Below are 12,041 nucleotides of genomic sequence, written 5' to 3'. Positions count from 1 at the left end.
CTAAACCATTCAGGGAAAATGAATACCGATTTTTCTTACAAAAGTATCTCTTGGGATAGTATCCCACACTGATGGCTCAGCCCCAAGACGTAACTGTGTAATTAACTTGGTCTGGTTTTGACCTCTCCCGACTTCTCTGTGGTCTTTGCAGATACAGGCATAGGCGGCGTCTTGAGCATCCCCCGCCCCCCCCCACCCCCGCCCCGCCCTGCCCCGGGGCTTCAAGCACTCATCCGTCTTGGTCAGTTTCCTTTTTGTCTCATCAGGGCTCCTCAGTCCCTGCGGCATCCTCTATCCTCTTACTCTAGCTGCCCCTAAAATGTCTGGAGCATCAGGGTTTCATATTTATTGTTTTTCACATTTTAACCTGGGCCAGTGGTTTCTAATCTTTTCTGGTTACAGACCACTTTAAAGAATCCAATAAATTCTATGGATTTTCTCACTGTAAAAATTCATGCTCTCACTCTGAAATGTGGCACATAATTTCAGGGGATCACAAGCCCACCGAAGCATCCCCATAACCTCCAGAGCATCCGTGTGGGAAAGGAGAAAATCAGCCCCTGACATCCAAGAACTGGTTCAGCACTTAAGAGCTGGTCGAGGCTTGCTGGCACTCACAGCTGGTCTGCATTATTCCCCCGGGGGGTGGGTCCCCAGCAGTCTCACCAATGTCAGCCAGCATCAGTGTCAGGCAAGGTCAGTTTGAGAACTTGATAAAGTGAGACAAAGCCAGGCTGCTCCGTACTTTTGTCTAAGCACAGACAAATCCAAGATCGCTATGTAAGTGACAAAACACTGCAAGTCCCCCTCTTGACAAAAATGAGTGACTTTACCAGTTACTTCTTTATCAAGCACAGTTTTATCCTTGTTTATCTTCCCTCTCTATAGATAAGATTTACATAGGGCTTCCCTGATGGCGCAGTGGTTGAGAGTCCGCCTGCCGATGCAGAGGACACGGGTTCGTGCCCCAGTCTGGGAAGATACCACGTGCCGCGCAGCGGCTGGGCCCGTGAGCCATGGCCACTGAGCCTGCGCGTCTGGAGCCTGTGCTCCGCAACAGGAGAGGCCACAACAGTGAGAGGCCCGCGTACCGCAAAAAAAAGATTTATGTAGATAATCATAGAATTACTTTATTGCGATATAATTCATATGCCACACACTTCACCTATTTAAACTACACAATTCAATGGCTGTTGTATATCCAGAGTTGGTCAACCATCACAACAATCAATTTTGGAACATTTTCAAATACGTTTCATGGGCAGGAGGGGATTTATGGATCTAAGTGATGTCACTCAGCAGGACAGCAGGGAATCTCTGGGTCAGAGAGCTCCAAAGGACAGCAAGGCTTGGGATTTTTTTTATAGCCCTGAGGCTTATCTGTGCTGTCAGAGGTTGGGTGTAGTTTGGCAGGGTATACAAAGCAAGCAGGCTCTAAGTGGCTAAAATTATTTGAGCTATGTTTAATACAATTGAACGTGTAAATTTTTGAGTTTGACTCCAGTGGGTTTTGAGCTTATCGGTCTCAGCTTGCTGTGAAGAATAAACAGTCTAGGGGCTCACATACAGAGGCCATCTCTGGCTCATTTATGTAACAGTTCTTCAGAGTATCACATTGTTCTTTGAGCAGGGCCGTGAGCAGATCAGAACTCCATAACACGTTCAGGCTGCAGTGAAAACCGTCTTTCCATGTGGGCTCTATGACCTCAAAGCACCTATGGCTTCAGTGGGATCTGGTGTAGAGTTTCTGGCAAGCCCTGATGGGAAAATCGCAGCATGCATCCCTGTGACAGTTCTGGCACAAGGCCATCTCATCTGCAGTAGAGAATTATACACAGTTTGGAAATTAGCTCCTGTTACTGGAATATCTTAGAGGGCAGAACAATAGGACATCACGTGATCAACTATGGAGCCAGAACGGCCCATCATGAGCTGGGTTAGATCCATTAGGCCCTAAGGTCAGGTGGGTTCGTCAACAATTCACCTTACGTTAGATGTGGCATGTCCAAGACCAGAACAAACAGGGATGGGAAGAGGGTGCAAGTAATTGCAGGGGCGCATGGCCCAGACCCCCATGTCAATCACCACTGCTGTACTGGAATCTCCTCTTCAGCAATTACGATTGGCAGAAGAGGAGGCAGGCCGAGTTTGGTTCACAGAAGGGTTGGCTAAGTATGTGGGTACAAGGTGAAAATGGACTATATCCTGAAATATGGCCGGACTCAGATGATGACCCTGAAGGTCAGTGGTGAAGGTGGATCTTCCTGACCGGCAGAGCTTGGGTAATGCACGTGGTCATTCATTTTGTGTGGAAAGAAAAGTGATCTGAGGTGAGACTATATACAGACTCATGGGCCGTAGTGAATGGTTTGGCTGTTGGTCATGGCCATGGAGAAACAGATTAGCAGATCAGGAATAAAGAGGTCTGTGGAAGAGGCATGTGTGTCAGCCTATGGAGCGGGCACCATACATGAAGATTTTGTATCACATTTTCATACCCGCCAGAAAGCAGCCACCACTAAAGAGGCTGCAGACCACTAGATAGACAGAATGACCATAAGACTCAACAACAGCCACCTTCTGTCACTGGCCACCTCAGATCTGGTGCAATGAGCCCATGACCAGTGTATTCAGAAGGAGCTTATGCATGGGTCCCACAGCCAGGTTCCCACCCAGCAAGTCTGATTAGCTACTGCTGCTGCCATACGTACCAGCAATGGACACCAATGCTGAGCCATCGAATATGGTACCATTCCTCAAATGCCTACTTGGTTGCAAGGTGATTACACTAGACCGTTTCCATCCTTGAAGGGGTAGAAAGACATCTTGACTGGATAAGCAGATATTCTGAGTACAGGTTGGTTCTTCTTACTTGCAGGCTCCTATCCAAAGCCTTGCAGAGTATTTGACCCACCAACATGGGATTCCGTATAGCATTGCTTCAAACCAAGTGTGACAAAGGAGCTGTATCAGGATGTCACAGGACCTATGGTCCTATGGCATATCACAGCGCCGGAAGCTGCCAGCCTTAGAGAGCAATGGAATGAACAGGCTTAGCGCCACCTTGGAGATGATGCCATGTAGGAATGGGACACGCCCTCCATGTGAAGGGTACACGCTAAATCCTACACTATGTTCTCACCCTGACAAGTAGAATACAAAGAGTCCAGGAAGCAAGAGATTGAAATAGGCAGTGACTTGCTCACCATTATCCCCAAAGATCCACTTGGGGAAACTGAGTTTTCCATTCCTGAAACGTGAGGCTCTACGTAAGTAGAAATCCTGATTCCCAGACGAGGATCGCAAGAAACATTGGAAGGACCCCATTCAATGCTGAGCTCTGTCTGAAGCCTGAGAACTTTAGGCTCCTTGTGTCAGGAGTCCATCAGTTCAGAAAGGAATCACCTGACTTGCAGGTTTCATTGGCCCTGACATTTAGAAGGAGGTATGGTTACTGTTATGCAACGAGGGCAAGAAAGGGCTGACCCCACGTGATCCAGCCATCTCTCCTTACTCTCAGACCGAATTTGGCAAGAAGCAGAGAAGCAGCCGTGGTTGGAGAATGTCATGGTACTAAGGGCTCAGATCCCTCAAGGATGTGGGTCTGAGTCACTGACCAGTAAGCCACAAGACCAGCAGAGAAACCTGACCTTGGACAAGTGGGTAAATGAGTATTCAGAAAAGAGATGATCAAGTCCGCCTAGCTCGACCATCACATTTTCATGGAAAGGAAGTGAAGTTCAGAAAAAGTAAAATATTTACGTTAAGCTACATGGTTAGTGATTTCAAAAGGGATGGAATAGGACTCCAGTGTCATGACTCAGATCACTGAGTTTTTCTCTCCTGTCTTTGTGGGCTCTGACACTGTTTCCACTACTTACTTGCTGTGTGACCTTGAGCAAATTCCTAAACCTCTCTGAGGTTCACTCTCTTTATCTGTAAAATGAGATCTAGTAGCTATCGCTCAGGGTGCTGGAAGACATAGATGAGCTGGTGCACTTGGAGACATTTGCAGAGTAAATAGCTTAACATATAATATCCAAGACACAGGACACCCTAAGTGTGGAGCTACTATTTTTAAATATGAAATGCCTTGATTTCTATCAGCTTTCCCTTCATAGCACTATCCTATCTCTTGCCCTTCTGCCTCCATACACAGAAGCTTTTATGGCAGGAGGTTCTATGGAGGAGAGAGAGAAATCAGAGAGGGGACTAGATACCTAGAAATTCCTACCTCTGGCTCTTCTGGGCAGGGAAGTTAGGGCAGGGTGAGGGAACATTCCAGGGTACAGGATGGGGATGTTGGTGTACATGTCTGGGTGTTCCAGTGGAGGTAAGCGATGCCTCCTCAGATACTGTGGGAAATTCACTGCGTGTGCCTGCACCAAGTCTACGGGCCAGAGAGATTGCTTTCTGTTGGAGGAGGTGATTGAACACGGCCAAGTTTAAACTCCAGGTGAAGGGAATCACTAAGATGGAGTGAGGACACAGGCAAACGAGTCATGGCCACCTCCCAAATTACGGGCCGTAATGACCACCTCCACCCTGTTCCAGACACGTAATCCAAAAGAAGAAGCACGAGAAATAGGAAAACATATCATCTTGTACTCCAAAGCCATGCATGCTCTGCACTGGAAAGGAGAGTCTGGACCCCTAAATCATTTGGGGAGCCTCTCAAAAATGTCGATCCCTAGCGGCCAGCAATTTGGATGGGCCAGGGCCCAGGAATTTTTCTGTTCGATCAGCAGCCCAAGGGATTCTAACGCGAACCTTTGAGGGGCCCTTTAACAAGCACTGGTTTGCTGTCTCCTAGCCAGGCAGCAGCCAACATATAGGAAAACTTATGGAACCTGCATGTAAGAAGTAACTCCACGTCCAGTGGAAAAGAGAAAGTCATCTGGTATTTCTCTGTATCTTCTCTCAGTCTCTCTCCATGCAGTGTCTCACTGGTGCGTCTCTCTGCACTTTTGCTACATTCACTTCTTTGAAGATTGACTTTCTTTGCAAGGCTGTCAATTTCTGATCCACCGTAATTTTGCCTCTCATTGGTACTTCATTTGCTTGGTACTAATTCCACATGGTTTGAAGGTTGACTCCTTCACGCTGACTCACACAAGTGCGTGCTTTTTAACTATCACACAGACCGCCTCCCAGGTGGGGTTGTGCAACCAACTAGTGTGCAAATAAGTGGTAAACACAGAAACTGGTTCTCATCATTGACTGCTGGGATGAACACTTGTAAGAAACACAAAAGACCTAGGAAGGGACTTCCCTGGTGGCGCAGTGGTTGAGAGTCCGCCTACAGATGCAGGGGACGCGGGTTCGTGCCCGGGTCCGGGAAGATCCCACGTGCCCGCGGAGCGGCTGGGCTCGTGAGCCATGGCCGCTGAGCCTGCGCGTCCGGAGCCTGTGCTCCGCAACGGGAGAGACCACAGCAGTGAGAGGCCCGCGTAAGACCTAGGAAGAAGGAGTTTTGTTAGGTAAGATGAGCCTGGACGTCCAGCTGACATGCAATAAACGCTGCGGACACCAGGGGGCGATGTGTGACCACCGTTTCTCCCTGGGCTCCCTTCTTCCACACCTCAAAGCAGTTTTATTCCAAAAAAACAGGCCTCCACTTCGCTGGTTCTAAGTCATGGACCTCACTGACTCTCTTGACAGAACTTCCCCGGAGTGATAAAACTGAACTTCGTGACAAAAAAGTCCACAACAGCTGCAGTCTGAGTAATTCTTTTTTTTTAAACTTTTCACTTTACACTGGAGTATGGTTGATTGACAATGCTGTTAGTTTCGGGTGTACAGCCAAGTGGTTCAGTTAAACGTATACACGTATCTGTTCTTTTTTCAAGTGGCTTTCCCATTTAGGTTGTTACATAATACTGAGGCACTCTTAGTGGCAGGAAAATGTTTCCTTGGTTGCCCAGACAACTCGGAGAAGGGTATAAAGACAAAGAATCATAGATCGATCGTTACCTGTCAATGGGCAAGGAAGGGGTGGCTGACCTTTGTCCCGAAGGTGCTGGGTCCTGTCTGGGACAGTCTATTATGTTTCTTTTCTGTCTCTCTCCTTCCTTTCACCTAGAAGTAAATCATTTCTGTTTTGAGAAATGAACAAGGCCATCAGAGATGAACTCTGAGTATGAGATGCCCACGCACAGGCGCTCCAACTCCCTGACCTCCTGGACGTTTGCACAGGATGTCTCCTTGCCCTCAGCATGGCCCCAGGAAAGCTAGTCATCCTCGTGCCACTCCCCCCCCCCCGCCCCCCGCCACGGGCTCCCTTCCCCAGAGCCCTGGGTCTGGCAGCCCCCATCTCACCCCGACTGCCCATGACCTTGTTCTTCCCGCTCTCATCTCCTCTCCCTGGGCTTTGCTGCGACACCTCACCTGAAACCCCACCTGCCTCTCACCCACAGATCCAGCTCGCCCTGCACGTCCAGGGTCAAAAGACCCTCCTCCCTCTGAGTCTGTAGCCCTCTCCCCTCATCTGCTGTCCCCAGGGAGGCAGCCCAGTGAACTGGCAGATGCGTGAGCCCTGTCCCCACCCTGGCTGAGCACCCCACCTCACTCTGTAAGACCAGGTAGGGAACCTTGGGCACTTGCCTTAATCTCTCTTACCTTCTGCTCTTCAAATTCCTTAATTTCCTCATCTGTGGGCTTCCTCTAGGGCACCCACGGTCGTCACCATGACCTGTGATTGTCACCACGACCTGTCCTTTCCTTTGGGAGGGCAGGGTTGCCACATACTTCCGGCTGTACAGACTTCTCTTACATCCGTGTTGGAAAAGATTACCTGGACGTGACTATAGGGGTCACAGCCCATTAGTTTAAACAGTCCAGGGAATAAGGGGAAGAGGACCTTGTCAAATGGTCTGGAATGAGTGCACTAGAGAGAAAACACACCTTGTTTGATCCTTACAACCCATCTGCTAGATAGAGAGCAACCCCATTTTACAGATGAGGAAACAGAGGCTCACAGGAGGTTAAATAACTCACTCAGAGTCACCTGCATCTCCAGGGGTGCAACTTGAACTGAGAGCTGTGGTTCCAGAATTCATCCTCATCCTGTTGTAACTCGTGGTTCCTTGCAAATCTGCTCACACCCTGTTCCATGGAGGCACTGACCGAGGGTGTCCTGTTTATGCCTTCCAAAAGAGGGAGCCACAGCTCTAAAAAGAGAAGGGAAATGATAAATACACGAGGACACTCTAGGAAATACTGGATTGGATCACTCCAGGGACGGGGCAAACAGAATCAACAGAGAGGCTGAGAGCTGTTCCAGTCAGCTGGACTGGATGGCTCTATCCAGACTGTACGCAGGTGTGGTCAGCAGTGGGACTACTGCCACCCCACACCCGCCTCCCCAACCCAGGCAGCCCAGGGAAGCTCTCCTGTTTGTATTTAGTAAAAAACAAAGACAGTGTCTCTGGTTCCGATGAAGGGAAATCACAGTATCAGCAAGAGAGATGTTTCTCTAAATAAGTTACTTTTTTACTTCTTTTTTTAATTCAAGTATAGTTGATTTACAATGTTGTGTTAGTTTCAGGTGGACAGCAAAGTGATTGATATAGATATATATACTCTTTTTCAGATTCTTTTCCCTTATAAGTTATTACAAAATATTGAGTATAATTCCCTGTGCTATACAGTAGGTCCTTGTTGGTCATCTGTTTTGTATTAAATAAGTTTCATTTCATAAAATTTAGAATCCCCAGGTGCATTTGAACTAAGACCCCCCCTCTCCAAAGATACTATTTTTTACCTAATGTTCAACCTTTCCGTTACACTTTCCGACAGGGAAACATTTCCTATGCGTTGGGTCCACCTGTTCTTTTTCCATCAGCCAGAGGGCAGAGGTAGAGTTGGAGGTGGGCTTGGGGGCTCTTAACCGGGGAGGAGGAGTGGGTGTAATTCCTGATTCCACCACGGGGTGGCAGTAGCAGCTCAGAATGTAGGGGCTGAGACGTTTCAGTTTTGCCCCCTGAGAAGCCACTATTGAACGCCCTCCGGGTTGCCTGTGCCCCCCGGGGAGCTCTCCGAATGTGGGATGCGGGGAGTGTGCGGGGAGGGAGAAAAGTGGCAGTCAAATTTTAGAAATTGTGTCTGATGGCTGAATGTGCACTTCACCTTCTTTTCTCTCATCGACCTCGGGAGCTAGAGATGGCAGCAGGGGATCAGGAATTTTTCTCTTGCCATCGCGGTGCAACAGACCCTGCCTTTGGATCCTAAACTCCCAAAGACCAGCCTGTTCTCATTGTACTTGGGGCTTCCTTACTCCCAAAGTGATGGCTTCTAGACTGGGGACCACTGACTTACTCTGCCTTCTAAATGCTCTCCCAAAGCACACCCCCTACTTTACCTGCAGTTTCCCTTCAGTTCTGGTCCTCAGGACCAAGCCCAGGTTCTTTCATCGGGGGTCGTAGCCCTGAGTCTTTGCTCTTGTCAATCCCCTCCCTTCTCTGGCCAGACACGTCTGTTTCCTGTCCCCCAGCCGCGGGGTCCACTTTGCCGTCTCACACCAATTCCTATACCTTCCTCCACCACCTCTGCATCTTCTGAAAGACACCTACCCGTCCCAACCTTCGCTTGTATCCTTAGAGCCCTTCCCTGACGTCCAGAGTATTAACGTGCACTGCTTGCCTGGTGCCACCAGCAGTGTACAAGACTCCGCTCGCCTTGTTTTCACTGACGCTGGCAGCTCAGTCCCTCCTTGACACCCCGGGCCTCTGCTCTCACAACACGTCTCATTGTCTCCAGGAATTACTGCGTGCTTTTCTTTCTTCCCATCTGGACTGTGGGGTCCTTAAGACAAGAACTCATTACGTCCTTTTTGGACACACCGGTAGTAAGTACTCAATAAACGCTGTCCTTGACTCTCTGGGGGGGTAGTTCTGGAAGTCCCGAGGCCTCTGCTTGTCTGTCCCGCTGTCCGGGGAGAAGTGCAAGGAAGCCAAGCCAGGCACTGAACCAATAGCCCCTGCGGGTTAGTATGTTGGACCAAGGGCCACTCTGAGGCAGCTGTTGGACACTGCGGGGTTAACATGCAGACACTGTGCGTGATTCCAAGTAAAGGAAGCAGCGGGTGGCGTGGATGTCATGGAGCGGGGCAGCGGGGAGGGACTGGGTGGGAGGCGGCAAAGCTGAAATGCACAGGAAGGCACGGGAACGTGGGGGAGGTGTGGCTGGGCACTGCCTCTGCACCAGCATGTTAAAGTTTGGCCGTGGTTCAGGCCATCTCAAAGTGTCTCCCTCATAAAAGCCCCCCACCCCGTTCCAAAGTTCCACACCCCCAGGCCACGCTCCCCTGGGTCTCGCTTGTCAGCCGCCTCTGGTCCAAGCTCCAGCCAGAGGGTGATATGGAGGCTCCAGGAGAATCCAACACGCTGCCCTGAGTGACCTAGACTGTAGGCTCCTCAGCCAGTCTGCTCTCCCCCGAAACCTCGGCCGCCGGCTCCCCACACCCCCATTCCTCTATCTCAGCCACATCCAGGGCCGCAGACCCCTGTCCTGCCAGCGCCTGTGGAAGCATGTGTAGGGTGGTGTCCATGACAGTGACAGGAGGGCAGGCAGCGCGGGGGAGACTGCAGGTGACTGTTTCCAGGCTGAGATAACGGGGTCCTTGGCCCTCAGCGCATCCCTAGCCTTTCCTGCGGACGCTGCCAGCAGCCAATCAGGTTTCCGCTGCGGTTTTGCATATGCGCACTTGGCCTGCAGGAGTGAGCCAAGATTCGGAAAGATTATCAAGGTACCCTGGAACCTTGGTGAGCATTTTCCAGCCTTGCGTGTCGTAGGATCTGGGGTAAGTGGAGAGGCACGGATTACCCGTCTCGTCCTCAGCAGCCTGTAGTGTACGTGCCTTTATCTTCTGAACCCGCTTGTCTGCCTCCTGGGGAGCTCAGGGACTGAGCTGCTGTAGCAGCTGGAGAGCTTGACTGGGTCTCAGGGCCAGAGCCTCTGCTCTTGTGACTCCACCTTTAATGAGTGTGCCTCATTTCTTGCCCATTTATCACCCATTTTTCCAGTAGCCACCAGGCACAGAGCAGCGTTTGTCTGCCTCTTCTGTATCTTAGACTGAGTGTGAAAATCGTGATGGTATTACAGATACACAGGCTCAAAGAAAGAAAGAATGTGGCCAGCCTGCAGCCAAGAGGTAGGAGGACCTTGGCACAGAAGCAATGGTCCCATCTCCTGACCCCCCGTCACTGGTCTTTCCATTCCCTTGCCCATAGCCACATGTTTTACCATAATTTTTAATGACATGGAAAAATGTTCATCATTGAATGTTACCTGTATAAGGAAGACCCAGAACTAGATCACAAAAAGTTGACAGCAGTGATTTCTGGGTGGTTGACATTTTTTTTCTGATTTTTTTTTTTCTGTTTTCCACAAAGAGTATGTATTCATTTTATAATAAGAAAATAAATGTTATTTGGAACAAAGAAATGCATCACCAAAAAGCCTGGGAGAAGACACACCAAAATATTGAGTGGCTGTCTTTGCACAGAACAGGGATATGTTTCTAATCATCAGACTTAACCACTGGGTCTTATTCTACAGAAGGTAATTTATCTTAAATTCTAAATACTTGAAGCATCCAAAGAACAAAATTAGTGATAAAATAAGTGTGAAGAAATGATCCCCCGCTTTCAAAACTACTGCAAGCAACTAGCTGAGGATGAAGTTGGAATAGTGTTTGGTGAGGCTCCATGGGGATTGTCTCTGAGCTCTGGTCTTGAGACCAGACAAAGAAGTATGGATCCTGCTGCCCTGCTGTGGCGGAGGGCAGAGACGGAAAGGGCAGCAGGGTGGATCTGGATTCTGTAAATGTATTTGTGTATGTGTGTGCGTATACACGGTAATAAAATGTCTTTTTAAAAAGTCATACTTGGGGAATTCCCTGGCCGTCCAGTGGTTGGGACTTGACACTTTCACTGCCGTGGGCCCGGGTGCAATCCCTGGTCAGGGAACTAAGATCCCCCAAGCCTCGTGGCATGACCAAAAGAAAACAAACAAATAAATAAATACAGTAAGGTGCGAACTTTCCAAGATGCTACCATGCATTCACACGTCCAATCACGTAAGTTGGTTCATGTGTCTGGCGTACATTGTCATGTGCGTGAATCCTCTACAAGTAGTTGTGCTTTTGTGTACTTTACTGTACAGTACTGTGTAGAGTACCGTAGTACAGTATCTTTATTTCAAGCCCAAGATATCCAGATTAAGTGTAAAAGCAGCAGTATATCGCCGATTGTGTTAGTCGGGTACCTAGGCTAACTTTGTTGGACCTACGGACGAATTGAACTTACGAACATGCTCTCGGAATGGAACTCGTTACAAGTCCGTAGAGGACTTGTAAATAAGTCATATTCTTTTGCTCTTCCAGGATTAAAAGATCTAAATTCTAGAGGGCTTCCCTGGTGGCTTAGTGGTTGAGAGTCTGCCTGCTGATGCAGGGGACACGGGTTCAAGCCCTGGTCTGGGAGGACCCCGCATGCCGCAGAGCGGCTAGGCGCGCGAGCCACAACTACTGAGCCTGCGCGTCTGGAGCCTGTGCTCCTCAACGGGAGAGACCGCGATAGTGAGAGGCCCGCGCACCGCGATGAAGAGTGGCCCCCGCTTGCCACAACTAGAGAAAGCCCTCGCACAGAAACGAAGACCCAACGCAGCCAAAATTAATTAATTAATCAATAAACTCCTACCCCCAACATCTTCTTTCAAAAAAAAAAAAAAAAAAAGATCTAAATTCTAGCACTACCGTTTACCAGGAACCCGTTACATCTCAGACGTTTGGGTAAAATACCAGCTTCAGTATTTGCTTCTGTGGACCTGTTGATTCCTCTGAGGTCGGTCTAGACAGAAATATCTTTTTAGTGTTCTGTTCTCAGTCTGAGAACTCTGACCCAGGTGCACACGCTGTTGGCTTTGTGAGTCAAGAGTCGGCAAGCAGTCAGGTTGGCTGGTGGGTAAAGGCGTAAATGCATCCCTTTGTAAGATCCCTGGCTCTGGGGACCTCCATCTTCCTGTACATTGTGGGTCTCCTT

Source organism: Phocoena phocoena, chromosome 9, assembly GCF_963924675.1.
Source record: "Phocoena phocoena chromosome 9, mPhoPho1.1, whole genome shotgun sequence".
NCBI lineage: Eukaryota > Metazoa > Chordata > Mammalia > Artiodactyla > Phocoenidae > Phocoena > Phocoena phocoena.
This window is presented reverse-complemented; position numbering follows the sequence as displayed.